This window comes from Tachyglossus aculeatus, chromosome 3, assembly GCF_015852505.1.
Source record: "Tachyglossus aculeatus isolate mTacAcu1 chromosome 3, mTacAcu1.pri, whole genome shotgun sequence".
NCBI classification, from domain to species: domain Eukaryota; kingdom Metazoa; phylum Chordata; class Mammalia; order Monotremata; family Tachyglossidae; genus Tachyglossus; species Tachyglossus aculeatus.
The window spans coordinates 95,902,567-95,918,105 of record NC_052068.1 but is presented as its reverse complement, the minus strand read 5'-3'; the positions used below and the strand labels follow the sequence as shown (position 1 = coordinate 95,918,105).

At 41.4% G+C, this 15,539-nt stretch overlaps 1 non-coding gene across 1 annotated transcript; it reads left to right on the top strand.

The window, feature by feature from the left end:
- The first annotated feature begins 14,833 nt into the window (after positions 1 to 14,833).
- On the top strand, positions 14,834 to 14,971 carry LOC119926388. The gene has a single exon (XR_005450268.1). It is a non-coding gene; the product is annotated as a small nucleolar RNA SNORA7 (small nucleolar RNA).
- Positions 14,972 to 15,539: the final 568 nt, after the last annotated feature.

The window sequence follows — 15,539 nt, the reverse complement described above, 5'->3', positions numbered from 1 at the left end:
AAGTACTTACCATGTGCCAAGCACTGTTCTAAGCTCTGGAATAGATACAAGGTTATCAGGTTGTCCCACGTGGGACTCACAATCTTAATCCCCATTTTACAGATGAGGTAACTGAGGCACAGGGAAGTTAAGTGACTTGCCCAAGGTCACACAGCTGACAAGTGACAGAACCGGGATTAGAACTCCCAAGCCCGTGCTCTTTCCACTAAGCCACACTGCTTCTCTAGTAGTATCATGATTATCATTATTAAACTGAAGAGGCTGTTCATTGCTCCATGCAATACGGAAAAGTATCCTAGAAGGTCATTATAGAGATAAAAGTGAAGCCAGACGTGTGACTCCAGCACATTGATTTGAGGGGCACTGACATCTTCAATGCTTCCTTCCAGTGTCTGTCCTTTTACTTCACTTGTGAAATTACAGAGAAAAGTCCAAGAGTATGGGTGAAGTATGACAACAGTGCTATCCATTCACTGGATAATTCACAGGGACTTCAATTTCCATCCATCCATAAAAGTGAACTGGAAATTCAGTAGCCACACAGATGTTACTGACAACCCTTCAGCTGCCCACTTTCTACCACTTCTCAACTCCACAAAACTCCTGTTTCACTCCAGTCCTCCCACTCATAAACTTGGACACAGACCCAATCTCATAATTTCTAGTCATTATACATTCTCCAACTTGTCTGCTGTCTGGCTGTGGGCCTCAGTCATTTCATCTGTAAAATGGGGATTGAAGCTTTGAGCCCCACATGGGACAAGGGATTGTGTCTGACCCAATTTACGTGTATCCACCTCAGTGCTTAGTACAGTGTCTGGCTAGTAAGCACTTAAGAACTATCACGGTGATTATTATCATTACCCTCATCAACTCTGAAACTCCTCTATCCTCCCACAACCTCCTCAGCTGCCTTCTCTCCCACACACCTCCTCCCCGCAAATATGTCCTGTTCTCCAACAAAGTCCCCCAATCATTTGACTCCATCCAATTTTCTCAAGTCTTCATACCCCATTTAGCTTTCATACCCAAACTAACTATCCTTGATGACCTAATTGTCACCCTCAATACCACCCTCTCTACTAAATTCAGTGCGCTAACTCCCCTATCCCTTTGTCAATCTCATACCACTTATCCACAGCCCTGTCCACTTCCCGTGCTCCTGTGCACGAGCCACAGAGCACTGCTGGTGAAAATCTAGACATCAGGCTGACCTCGTCCACCTCAAGATCATCCTGGCATGCTTCAACTCTGCCATCTCCTCTGCTGGACAAAATCATTTCTCCATCCTTATTGACACCCATGCCCATTGCCCTCACCAGTCATTCCAGTTGTTAACTCCCCCCTCAAACCCATGTCCCTTGTCTCCCCCATCCCTCACCCCAATGACCTGGCTACCTACTTTACTGAGGAAATTGAAACTATCAGGCATGATCTCCCTAAAATCTCCCCTGCTGCTCTCTAGTTCCTCCCTCCTCCTGCCCCTATGTCAACTTTCTCAACCTACCCAGCAGTATCTCAAGAGGAGATCTCTTGCCCACCTCTCAAAATCTACCCCCTCCACCTGTACATCCAACTCCTGTGCCCCCTCCCTTCTTCCTTCCCTGACAGCCGTCTTCAGCTTTTTGCTTTCCAATGGCTTCTTACCCTCTGATTTCAAACTGTACCCTACGGCTCCCTCTATAGCTTTCACGGCTCTCTATCTCCCTCCTACCTTTCCTCTCCAAACTCTATGAGTGAGTTGTCTCCACCCTCTGTCTCAAGTTTCTCTCCTCCAATTTTCTCCTTGACCCCCACCAATCTGGCATCCAGCCCCTTTAGTCCACAGAAACCACCTTCTCAATGGTCACCAATGATCTCTTTCTTGCCAAATTCAACAGCCTCTACTCCATCTTAATTCTCCTCAACCTCTCTGTAGCATTCAACACTGTCAACCACCTCCATTCTCCTGGAAATATCCAACCTTGGCATCACTGACACTGTCTTCTCTTGTTTCTCCTCCTATCTCTCTGGTCACTCATTCTCAGTATCTTCTGTGGGCTCCTCCTCTGCCTCTCACCCCCTAACTGTGGGGGTCCCTCAAGATTCAATCCTAGGTCCCCTTCTATTCTCCATCTACAACCTTTCCCTTGGAGAACTCATTTGCTCATATAGCTTCAACTACCACCTCTCTGCAGATGGTTCTCAAATCTACATCTCCAGTCCTGAACTCTCTCCCTCTTTTCAGTCTCACATTACCTCCTAACTTTAAGACATCTCTACTTGGATGCCCTGCTGTCACCTCAAACTTAACATGTCTGAAACAGTACTCCTTATCTTCCCACCCAAATCCTGTCCTCCTCTTGACTTTCCCATCACTGTAGACAGCACCACCATCCTTCCTGTCTCATAAGCCGGTAACCTTGGCCCATAACCTCCCTCTCATTCAACCCATATTTTTTATCCAGCCTTAAATCCCCTTGGTTCAGCTTTCACAACACCACTAATATCTATCCTTTCTGCTCCATCTAAACTGCTACCCCATTAATCCAAGCACTTATCCTATACTGCCTTGATTACAGCATCAGCCTTCTTGCTGACCTCTCTGTGAAGTGTCTCTTCACTCTGTTGCCTGGATCACTTTCCTACAGAAACATTCAGTCCATGTTTCTCCACTCCTCAAGAACCTCCAGTGGTTGCCCTTCCACCTCTGCATCAAACAGAAACTCCTTGCCATTGGCTTTAAAGTACTTGCCCACTCCTATCTCACAGTGCTCCTTTCCTACTACAATCCAGGCCACATATTTCTCCCCTCTAATGCCAACCTACTCTCTGTACCTTGATCTCATCTATCTCGCTGCCAACCTCTTGCCCATGTCCTGCCTCTGGCCTGGAGTGACCTCCCTTTTCATATTCGACAGGCAATTACTCTACTCATCTTCCAAGCATTATTGAAGGCATATCCCCTCCAATAGGCCTTCCCTCAGTAAACCCTTTTTTCCTCTTTTTCCACTTCCTTCTAAATCACCCTGACTTGTTCCCTTTATTCACTACCCACCCACCCTCCAGCCCCATGGCACTTATGTACATATCCATAATTTATCAATTTGTATTTATGTCTGTCTCCCCCTCTAGACTGTGAGCTCACTGTAGGCAGGGAATTTGTCTGTTATATTGTGTTGTACTCTCCCAAATGCTTGCTACAGTGCCCTGCATACAGTAAGGGCTCAATAAGTGCTTAGTACAGTGCTCTGCACACAGTAAGTGCTCAATAAATACGATTGAATGAATGAATGAATGAATAAGCATGATTGATTGATTGTTGATTGATTGATTCATTTATTCCTAATAATAATCCTTGTAAAAATGGGAACACAAAATGGTTAACTGCTTAAAATGGGTGCCCTAGTGGATCAACCCCATTCCTGAGAGCCAGAGGAACTCGGTTCTATTCCCGACCCCACCACTTGCTTGCTGTGTTACCTTGAGGAACTCGCTTAACTTATCTGTGCCTCAGTTTCCTCAACTGTACAATGGGAATTCAATACTTGTTCTCCTTTGTACTTAGACTGTGAGCCCCATGTGGGACAGGGGCTGTGTTTGACCTTATTAACTTGTATCTATCCCAAAGCTTAGTACAGTTCTTGCTACATAGTAAGCATTTAACAAGTAGCATAAAAAAAAGAATATTTGGACTGCATTGACAGAGATTTTGACACCTTGTAATAACAGTTCTTTAACTCAAACAGTGGGTGATGCGGTTGGTCTGAAATGCACTCTGCGTCCTGAGCATAACCTTAACTTTATTCCTCACCATAATTATAACCCTAGCCCTACCTGTCAATGATCAATCATGGCAGCACTCTGAAATTGATTGCTCTAACTCCTGACTGCCTGTGAATGCTATATCTTGCTTGGTCAGCTTTTAGACTATAGTTGTTTGTCAGTCTGCACTGTATAATAAATACGAAACAGTAAGTAATCCCCACAGTTCTTCAGGGAAGCAGTAAAATTTTCAGCTGGCAAGCATCCAATAAAGTCAAGCAAAATGTTTGTAATTTAATTCCTTTACATAGTGGATTGTATTTCTCTAGAATTAATGGATAAAAGACAAAACTTTCTGTCGAGTGGCATATTTTCCCTTCACCTTATTATCCCACTCCCTTTCTAATTTCAACATTAAAAAGTTTTCTGGTAAGTATATTATGAGACACTGATGAGCAATTTTTCACTCCAGAAATATGCTTAATCAGATTACCTTTAAAGATAATGTTTCCCAGGTCATATGCATTCCCTATGCAGGTGAGTTTCCCTTTCTTTATTACAGACAAAGTGATGCAGTAAACAGGCAATAAAGGAGTAAATTGAAACACTAGAGCTGCTGTTTCCTATAAAATAAATGACTTAAGAAAATGGCAAATAAAGTAGCGATTACTAAGAGTCATTGGTGCATCCCGAAGTCACCATTCAAAATGGTGTCTAGTTCACAGGTATGGAAAATTTCCCCCCAGGTTTACACCTGAGATGTCAAGTCACTCTGATTAGCGAAGTGAAACCTCATTCACTTTGCCTTTCTAAGAGAGCATATTGATTTGGCAAAGGGCATAAGTCAGTTTTAACATCCTGCTTTGCTCTCTCTCTTCACTATTTTCACTACTTCCTAGCTTGGTGACAAAGGGGTACAAGAGAGAGGATTTGGAATAATCAGTGAGTGGCATAAGTAAATACCGTTATGTTATTATACTATGTTGTTAAATCTAAATTACAAGGCACCACCATAAAAACTAAGGCTTATGACGCTGTGACAGATAAGCCTAGAAATCAGTGGTGACATATGCTACTTACCCAGGTATGTAGTTGTCCTCTGTGTTTGAAGAAAATCACCTGATGGTGAAATTCACCTGAGTGCATGACTAAAAACTGAAACCACAGTTCCAACCATAATGTGCACCCCAAAGTTTCATCCCTGTTACATTATCAGGCTTGATATTTTCAGTGTCTGACACTGTTTTCATTTTTGTCTCCATGTCTACCAGTCCTTTTGCAGGTTTTGTCCAAAAAGAGCCACTATTTTCTTGATTATTGTGCTGTACTGGACCATTCTCAGAATTTCATTCCCAATTCTTGTCAGGTAAATAGCATTGTTCAAAGCTTTTTTTTTTTACTGTGTCCTCTGTCCTCCTTATTTTTAGTTCTCCAACTTCAGCTTTCCAAAAAGGTATTTTTGGATATCCTGTGGAGGTTCATTTTCATTGTGCTTGCCTTCTTCCTTCCCCTCTTCCTGCCTGTCATCTTCAACTGTTCACTTTTCATTGGCTTCTTCCCCACTGCTTTCAAACATGCTCATGTCTCCCCATTAAAAAAAGTCCCTTGACCCCACAGCTCCCTCCAGTTATTGCCATATCTCCCTCCATCCATTCCTCTCCAAACACCCTGAGTGATTTGTCTACACCCAATGTCTCAAGTTCCTTTCCTCCAATTCTCTCCTTGACCCCTTCCATTCTTTTCTCCACTCCCTTTATTCCATAGAAACTGCTCTCTCAAAGGTCATCAATGATCTCCTGCTTGCTAAATCTAATGGCCTCTACTCCATCTTAATCTTCCTTGGCCTCTCAGCTGCCTTCAACACTGTCAACCACCCCTTTTTGCAGGAAACAATATAATGATAATAATTATTGTAGTTGTTAAGTGCTTTCTATGTGCCAAGCACTGTTTTAAGTGCTTGGGTAGATAAAAGATAATCAGGTCGGACACAGTCCCTTTCCCGCATGGGGCTCACACTCTTAATCCCCATTATATGGTTGAGGCAATTGAGGCCCAGAGAAGTGAAGTGACTTGCCCAAAATCACAGAGCAGATTAGTGGTGGAGCTGGGATTAAAACTCATGACCTGTGCTCTATCCACTACTCAATGCTGCTTTTCAACCTTGGTTTTACTGACAGTGTCCTTTTCTCGTCCAATCTCTCTGGCCACTTCTTCTCAGTCTCCTTTGCAGGTTCCTCCTCTGCCTTCCACTCCCTAACTGTAAGAGTCTCTCAAGGCTCAGTTCTGGATACCCTTCTACTCTCCATCTACACCCACTCCCTTGGAGAACTCATTTACTCCCATAGTTTCAACTACCATCTCTATGTGGATGATTTCCAAACCTTCATTGGCATCCCTGATCTCTCCTTCTCTGCAGTCTTACATTTCCTCCTGCCTTCAAGGTATCTGTACTCAGATATCCTGCCATTACCTCAAATGTAACATATCCAAAACCGAATTCCTTATCTTCCCACCCAAACCATATCCTCCCAGTGACTTTTCCATCTGAGTAGACAGCACTACCATCTTCCCTGTTTCACAAGTCCGTAACCTTGGCATGATCCTCGATTCATCTCTCTCATTCAATCCACATATTTAATCTGTCAGCAAATACTGTAGATTCAACATTCACAACATTGCTAAAATCTGCCTTCTCCTCCTCATTCAAACTTCTACCATGTTAATTCAAGCACTTATCCTATACTGCCTTGATTACAGTATCAGCCACCTTACTGACCTCCGTGCCTCTTGTCTCTCCCCACTCCAGTCCATACTTCTCTCTGCTGCCAGGATCATTTTTCTACAAAAATGTCCAGTCCATGTTTGTTCACTCCTCAAGAACCACCAGTGGTTTTCCATCCAGCTCCACCTCAAAACAGAGAGTCCTTACCATAGATTTTAAAGCACTCAATCACCTTGCCCCCTACTATCTCACCTCTCTGCTTTCCTACTACAATCCAGCCCACACACTTTGCCAACCTACTCACTTTACCTTGGTCTCATCTACCTTGGCACAGACTGCTCACCCATGTCCTGCCTCTAGTCTGGAATGCCCTCCTTCTCCATACCTGACAGATGATCGATTTCTTCACTGTCAAAACTTTATTAAAACAAATCTCCACCATGAGGCCTTCCCTGACTCCCTTCCACTTCTCCCACTCCCTTCTGCATCACCCTAGCACTCGGATTTGCACACTTTATTTACCCTTCTCTCAGATCCACAACAATTTATGTACATATCCACAATTTATTCATACATATTAATGTCTTCTGCCCCTCTAGACTGTAAGCTCATTGTGGGAAAGGAATAAGTCTACCAACTCTGTTATACTGTACTCTCCCAAGAACTTAGTATAGTACTGCACACTGTATACTGCACAATGTGAGCATTCAATAAATACTACTGATTGATTATATTTCCCACTCAGCACGGCTGGAAGCAGCATGGCTTAGTGTATAGGATACTGGCCTGGGAATAAGAATGACCTGAGTTCTAATCCTGACTCTGCCACTTGTCTGCTGTGTGAACTTGGGCAAGGCATTTCACTTCTCTGTGCCTCAGGCATCTCATCTGTAAAATGGGGACTGTGAGCCCCATGTGAGGCATGGACTTTGTCCAACCTAATTAGCTTGTATCTACCTCAGCACTTTGACCAGTGCTTGACACATATTTAGCACTTAAAAAAATACCATTGTTACTATTGTTATTATTATTATTAGTGAAAATAGATGACATCAAGCCTAGGAGACTGACTTTGTTCTAGAATTTAATTTCTTGTGATCCTGTCCTGCTACTGATACTGAGTATAACCAGTAAATGATGCTGATGGAAGTGGTCTCAAAGAGTGATGTTGTACCTCTAGGACATGCAGGTCTCACCATCCAAGGAAGAGTTGGGTAGCACTACTGCTTTATAGACCGTTAATTTGTCTGAAACCTGATATCATACCCATACCCACACCCCTCCATGAATCTTATCAAAGGGTGGATTGACCTTCTTGATTGAGTTTTCTACTTCCCTGCCTATTGTTGCGTTGTTGGACAGTGTCCTACATATGTACATAATTTTGAGACGGCAATATGGCCTGTGTTTCCAATAGAAACTCACTAACTATGCATCCCTGTTTTACTCCATGGAAGATGAGAAATGTATCAACAGGCCACCTCATCTCTAGCCTGGACAGTTACACCATCATGAATCAAAACCCTGATCAGCTTTTCAAGGAAGCCAAATTTGCCAAGTAACTTCCAGATTCCAGGTCTACTGAGGACATCATACATTTTTGTAGGGCCTTTGACACCAAGTGTCTTGGTGCCATTCTCTTCTCTTTTCCTTTATGATGTGCAGAGATCTGAAACTAAATCGTGATTCCAGAAGTAATGATGATTAATAACAATTATGGTATCTGCTAAGTGCTTATTGTACATCAAACATTTTTCTAAGCACTGGGGTAGATACAAGTTAATCAGTTCAAAAGCAGTTTCTTTCCCAAATGGGGCTCACAGTCCAAGTAGGAAGAATAACATGTATTGAATCCCCTTTTTTCAATTGAGGAAATTGAAGTAGAGAGAAGTTAATGACTTGGTCAAGGTCTTACACAGCAAGTAAGTGACAGGGCTGGGATTAGAACTGACGTCATCTGACTCCCAGGCCCATTCTCTTTCCACTATAGGACACTGCATCCCAGTAGATCAACAATGTTATTTAGTAATTAATCCAGGAGTATTGGGTTATGAGAGTAATGAGATGTTTCTATTATTGCAACGATAATAACAATAATTGTGGTATTTTTTTAAGTGTTTACTGTGTGCCAGGCATTGTATTAAATGCTGCTGTAGATACAAGATAATTGGGTTGGACACAGTCCCTGTCCCACAAAAGGCTCACAGTCTTAATTCTCATTTTACAGATGAGATAACTTAGGCCTAGGGAAATGAAGTGACTTGCCCAAGGCCTTACAGCAGGCGAGTGGGGATTAGAACCCAGGTCCTTCTAATTCCTATCCACTGGACCATGCTGCTTCTCATTCCAATCTTTACCCTTTCTCTTGAAGATGGTGGTGCCGATGGCCTCTTTGAGATCCTGTGGCATTTCTTCAGTGGTCCATGTACTAGGGAAACAAGGTGTCCCTTCCATGCTTGCAGATCTCTGCAGGCACGTCATCAGGTGCAGGTGTGATCTGCACTTTCCAAGCACTCAGTACCATGCTCTGCACATAGTGAGCACTCAATAAATACCAGTGAATAAGTGAATGGATGAATGATTCCATTTGTCAGTGCTCCAACCTATACTATGACATTTGCAATAATTGCTCCAAAGCCATTCTTCACATATTGGAAGGTCTTGTATGTTTTACAAAGCCTCGGATTCAACAGCAGTAAGTGTGATGAGGAGAACTTTGAAATGTCCTTGCTATTTTGAAGGATCCCCTCCTCATCTCCAAGGGGCCTGAAAACATTGCCAACCTTGGGAGGATCCATCACTGCACAAACCAGCAACATAATGGCTTTAGTTATAGCTAATAATTATAATAGTACTTATTAAACACTTACTCTGTGCCAAACAATTGAACTAAGTGCAGGGATATAAGACTGAATATTGGGCACAATCCCTGTATTGCAAAGCACTTGAAATCTAAGTAGTTCACAATCAATCCAAGTATGTAGAAGTGTTTGGTTTTGTGTCAGTTTGAGTAGACTTGGGTGTTTTCACTTTCACATCACACCATCTTTTTCTACGGTATTTGTTCAGTGCTAATTAGGTGCCAGGCATTACACTAAGCACTGGTGTAGATAAAAGGGTTGGACACAGTCCATGACCCACAAGAGGCTCACAATCTTCATCCACATTTTGCAGATTAGGTAACTGAGGCCCAGAGAATAAGTGACTTCCCCAAGTTCACACAGCAGACAAGTGGTGGATCCAGGATTAGAACCCAAGTCCTTCAGCCACCCAGGCCCATGTTGTATCCACTAGGCAACACTGCTTCTCTGTAGTGTGGATCATTCTATTTGATTTTCAAGTGGCAAGACAGGTTTCTGAAAACTCCATTTCCATCTGAGTTCTCTGAGGCTGCAAGATACTGCTGGTACAATTGATGTTTCACAGCAAGCCAACTTCTTATCTTTGAATCATTTTCACTGAACCTGAAGATGTCCAATATCTTGACAACAGTCTGGGATACAGCACTATGGAGGAATGCTCATTTATTGTTCATGTTGGGGACTGTGGTTTGATTTTTTTTTTGAGACCTGAGACTTTAGACAATCTCAGAACAGTTTCCAGAGTCCAGCAGGCTGGTAAAGAGTGAGGGGAGCATCTTAGAGCCCTCAGAAACTACGGCCCTAAGTTATCATCATCAATCGTATTTATTGAGCGCTTACTATTGAGCGCTTACTATGTGCAGAGCACTGTACTAAGCACTTGGGAAGTACAAATTGGCAACATATAGAGACAGTCCCTACCCAACAGTGGGCTCACAGTCTAAAAGGGGGAGACAGAGAACAAAACCAAACATACTAACAAAATAAAATAAACAGAATAGATATGTACAAAACAAATAAATAAATAAATAAATAGAGTAATAAATATGTACAAACATATATACATATATGCAGGGCAGAACCTGATGCAATGGATGGGTACCGATCAATCAATCAATAATATTTATTGAGTGTTTACTGTGTGCACAGCACTATACTAACTGCTTGGAAAGCACAGTATAAGCGAGTTGGTCGATACAGTCCCTGTCCACAGTGAGCTTACAGTCTAGATGGGGAGACAGATATTAAGCAGCTTGGCTGAGGGGGTAGAACACAGGCCCGGGGGATAGAACGATTTGGGTTCTAATTCCGGCTCTACCATTTGTCTGGTGTGTGACCTTAGCTAACGTCACTTCACTATTATTCTCTGGGCCTCAGTTACCTCCTCTGTTAAAATGGGGGTTAAGCCTGTGAGCTCCATGTGGGACAGGAGTACACTTAGTACACAGTAAGCGCCTAACAAATACCACTGTTATTACTATAAATAAATGACGTTCTGTTAGTCTCCCAGGGAAGGAAACATCGGGCCACGGCACTGCACTACCTGGCGGTTCTCCAATCAAGAGAGGAAAAGGGCCCAAGTAATATATGCTTGGAGGGGACAGCAAAGGAAAAGAGGTACTGGGAATTCTTCTTGACGAGGCTCCGCACTCAGAAGCGAACTAAGTCATTCTTCCTAATCATACTCAACTGAGAGGTTTCCTGGGCTAAACTAGAGGCACACCCAAGGTAATAACTTTACTGTAAAAAAACAAACACCTCTTCATGGTGTCAGGATAATAAAGTCTTCAAGCCCTAGATTGAAACAAAAATCATTAGTGATGAACCCCCTCCTCCTCCTCCTACTATAACAACTACTACTAATAATAGTAATAGTACTTGTTAAGTGCTTATTGTGTTCCTTTACACAGTACTAAACACTGGGATAGATACCAGATCAGAAACAGTCTCTGTCCCACAGTCTAAGAACGGGTACAGGATCACCATCTTAAACATGAGAAAAATGAAGCCAGAGAAGTTAAGTGACTTGCTCAAGATCACACAGCAGGCCAGTGGCAGAGCTGTAATTAGAACCAGGTCCTCTGACTCCCAAGGCCAGTGCTCTTTCCACTAAGCCTCATTGCTTCTCAGATTTTGTTGGGCCATTAAGACAAAGGAGGATTCCAAATTCTTCTCTAGTTCACGTTAGGTGTGTTCCATTAAGATTTGATCATAGGCAGGCATAATTCCAACCAGCCAGTTCAATTATTTCATTCCCATTCTTCTTCTTTCCCAGGGGAGAAAGCTGAAAGATTATATTTGGCTCTTTCCTAGAAGCCCTGGAAAAGGGCTTAGTTGGGGAGGGGACATATAAATTTGAAAAATGGTCCCTTAAATAATGATTTCTCTCAAAATCACTGTAATATTGATAAAAACAGCTCCTCTCCATTTTATGACATTTCAGAATTGGTAACTTGCTCCACCAATTATAGTACATCATGTATCCACATTTCTGCAATGTTGAAAGGGAATAGGATAATGTTGGGAAGTAAACAGGATTAATTTATTAAATTTCAGATTTTAGTGTGATTTGTCTTCCCAATTTGGTAATGATCTGGATTTTCTACAATTGATCCTGGTTTGTTCATAGGCCAATATTCTCTCCAATTTCAGGAGAAGGTTTCCAAGGTAAAATCTCAGAAAACTGCAAACCCACAAATTTATCAAAATGTTAAATGTGTTACAGTATTCTACAGTGCACAAGGCAAATGCCTAGTTTGTGCATGAAACATAATTAAATACATCTTTGTTTTCATTGTAAGTTGACTTTTTTTTCAATTTACTCATAACTGTTTCCACACTACATGGACTGTAAAATTCTGTAATTTGTCATGGGATTACAAGTTATTCTTGAAAATGAAAAAGATTCTATTACATTTAAATCTGTTCTTTTGTACAGGGGTTCATTACTTTTCCCTAGATGCAGGAAATACTTCCTTAGGATCATATATATTATCAATGAGAAAGAGAGTTTCTGAGGGTGCTTCGAGTTCTACAAAGACAGAAGCTTTAAAAATTATTCTTAAAAAATAGTTTTCTGAAAAAGAGACCCTCAGTATCTGCAAAGAAGCCATGCACAACACCTGAAGAAGAAGAAGAAGAAGAAGAAGAAGAAGAAGAAGAAGAAGAAGGAGAAGGAGGAGGAGGAGGAGGAGGAGGAGGAGGAGGAGGAGGAGGAGGAGGAGGAGGAAAAGAAGGAGGAGGAAAAGGAAGAGGAGGAGAAGGATGAAGAGGAGGAGGAGAGGGAGGAGGAGGAGAAGGAGGAGGAAGAGGAGAGCAGGTTATTTAATCTCTCATTCTTGTTTTTATTACGTTTGCAACTTTTTTCTGCTTGTGTCCTACATTAGAGTGCAGTGGTTTGAAAGCAGAGACTACATCTTTCATTTCTATTGTATTTTCCATGCATGAAGTATAGTATTCTGCATAAAATTGTGCCAATAAATAGTGATGATAATGGTGATGATGAACTCAGTATTAGAGCCCAGTCCTCCTGACTCCCAGCCTCAAACTCTTTCCTCTAGAACACTGCAATTTAAGTTGGGTGGGAGGTTGGGGAGTGAACAACTTAGGAACTAAAGCTTCAAGCAAGAAAACTATAGTAGATTTAAATATTTAGTCAATTCCCTCATGTTTCTTGAGAGGCACAACTCTTGAAAAGGGCCTTTAAGCCATTGATTGCTTAGTAACTAATTAGAAGGATTTGTGTTTAATACTAAACATTGATTTTTTTAGTATCTTATTTCTGTTCTGGATTTTAGAACACTTGTACAGACATCTGTCTTCCCAGTATGCTCATGTTAATGACTTTTATTTGCCCAAGCCATCCTCATACCTAGTTAACAAAGCACCAGCTAGAAAACCTACAATGGATCAGGTGGCATTCAAAGCATGTGAAATACTGATCCAACAAATAAAATGAGAGAAGAAGCTATATCTAATATCATTTGATTTCAGCTCTTTTGGTGAAAACCATAATGCAATGCAATATGCCGAACAGTATCATTGGGACACAGCTTAAGTTCAAGTTATTAGTGTTTTATCTTTGAGGAGATTTATAGTGGTTTTTTGACACAAAATAGTTAACATTCTATTGATTTGAAAAAAAAAGAATAATAGAATATTCTCCAACAATATGCTGGAAATGCACTGGTCTGTGATCAAATATATAAATGATGTCTTTAACCACATTAAAAAACATTATTTCCACTATAGCTGTCCCCTTACAATTGCTAATGATTTTATTAAAGATCTTTCACTTAAATTATCAATATCTGGTGACAATTAAAAGAAGGCTTAGGGCAAATTTCAGCTGTGTCATCTTCAAATAAAGATAACAATCTCTATATCCAATGAATATTGATTGTTTTAAGTCCTATGGCTTGGTTTGTAAAGCATAGATCCACTAGAGTAAAAATGAATATTGAATCCTCATGTTTTTAATTGATTTAATACTACCTGATTCATTATCTATTGAACATATGGCAATTTTATTTCTATAAGAAAATAAAAATACAAGCAAAGATATTACTGGGTCAGACTAGTGGTTCATCCAGTCCAGTATTGTGTCTCTGACAGTAAACAATAGGATTTTTGGAGACACTACATGATGGACGGTTGCTCTCCTATACTTCCATCTTCATGATTGAAAATTGCCATTCACTTCCCCATTTTGTTTATTTCTCCACACTAAATTTCCTTCATGTAGCCCACTATGCCGCTTCTCATCCATTAATTATACCAAAAAACCCTACTGAACCTACTAATATTCTCTACCTGCACAACTTTCCATTTGCCATACTGTGAAGAAAAAAAGTCATACTGTAACATTCCCTGTACGAAGAAGCGTTTCCTTCACTCTTTTTGAACCTAGTCATATTTTTTTTTCTGCAACTCAACACAGTCCAAAATACATCAGGTTGAGCTTTTTTATTTTTCATTTCTCTGATACTGTCTCCTTCTGTGAGTCTGCTGATTATTCCTTGAATTTAACTTGTTGATAGCTTCTCCCTGGAGGTGCTTTTCCTGGCACTTTTTCCTCCCCTGAGTAAATATGAAGCACCATGGCCTAGTGGAAAGATCACAGGCCTGGGAATCAGAGGACCTGGGTTCTAAACAGAGTTGCTAGACATATTTCCTGTCCACAAGGAGCATATGGTTTTGAGGGGGAGACAGACATTAATATAAACAAATTCAATACAGATACATGCACAAGTTCTGTGGGGCTGAGGATGGAATTAATAAAAGGTACAAATTCAAGTACAAGGACAACATGGGAGGGAGTGGGAGAAGAGGAAATGAGGGCTTAGTTGATAAAGGCCTTTGGAAGAAATGGGCTCTAGATTGTGAGCCCATTGTGGGCAGGGACTGCCTCTCTTTACTGTTGTATTGTACTTTCCAAGCGCTTAGTGCTCAGCACACAAATGCTCAATAAAAAGAATTAAATGAATAAGGCTTTGAAATAGAAGCTCCCCTCACAGGGTTGTACCTGGAGAATTTCCAGTACTTTACCAGTATCGACTATGAGAGGGAGAGCCAAGCAGAGGCATACTCATTCCATTCCTAGCTTAGGTAGCGGCTAGTGAGTGGAAGGCAATCCGCTACAAGTCAAAACTCACCTGTGCTGGGCAGCAGCAGCAGGGAAGAGTAGAGGGTGGAGACTCACGTTTACTGCACAATAGGAGGTAATGGAAAACCACTTCTGGATTTTTACCAAGAAAACTCTATGGATACACTACCAGAAAGATTGCATATGGAGGAGGGTGCTCTGCAATAAATGTGTCCATTGTGTTGCTATGGTTCGGAGATGACTTGACAGCATAAGACAAGACAAGATACAAGTTAATCAGGTCATAGACTGTATCTGTCCCAACTGGAGTTCACAGTCTGAGAGGAAAACAGGTATTGGATACCCATTTTGCAGTTGAAGAAACTGAGGCACAGAGAAGTCAAGTGATTTGCCCAAGGTCACACAGCAGGCAAATTACTTAAAGGAAACTATGGAAAGTTTCCATTCACATTTAAGAAATATATGCATGACTGAGTCAAAGATCTTCAACTGGGAAATCTGAAAACTGCAGTTTCACCTTGCACAATTATGCAAAGTGCGGATGGTGATAAGTAGCAGCATGGCCTAGCGGAAAGTGCACAGGCCTAGGAGTCAGATGACTTGGGTT